Source organism: Bison bison, unplaced genomic scaffold (genome assembly GCF_000754665.1).
Source record: "Bison bison bison isolate TAMUID 2011002044 unplaced genomic scaffold, Bison_UMD1.0 scf7180017864285, whole genome shotgun sequence".
NCBI lineage: Eukaryota > Metazoa > Chordata > Mammalia > Artiodactyla > Bovidae > Bison > Bison bison.
This window is the reverse complement of record NW_011494857.1, coordinates 1,876,930-1,877,277: the sequence shown is the minus strand read 5'-3', so window position 1 is coordinate 1,877,277 and position 348 is coordinate 1,876,930. Positions and strand designations below refer to the sequence as shown.

The following is a 348-nucleotide window of genomic DNA, read 5'->3' as shown; positions in this document are numbered from 1 at the left end:
TGGGGGCGCAGGGCCGCAGGGTGAGCGCCAGGCGCAGGAAGGGCTCCGGCTCGCCCCAGCGCAGGCCCAGTGAGCAGATCTGGATCACGGGGTCCCGCTCGGGCTCAGGGAAGATGCCTGCACGGGGGAGAGGAGGGAGGCAGGGCACCAACTCCTGACGCTCCCTCGTGACTCACCGGGTGGGCGCACCTCTGCATCCCACCAGGCCTGACCCATGCGGTCCCCACCGCCCCCAGACCCTGCAGGATCCACCCTGGCTCCCACACTGCCTGCTTCTCCCAGCCCTCACAGACTGGGCGGGTCCTGCCCCAGGGCCTCTGCACTGGCTGCCCTCCCCACCCCCATGCC

The 348-nt window shown here is 71.8% G+C and overlaps 1 protein-coding gene across 1 annotated transcript in view; it reads right to left on the bottom strand.

Moving 5' to 3' along the window:
- Positions 1 to 348, bottom strand: part of POLD1 (polymerase (DNA directed), delta 1, catalytic subunit) — a 24,008-nt gene that overhangs the window by 12,782 nt on the left and 10,878 nt on the right. The window lies entirely within an intron of this gene.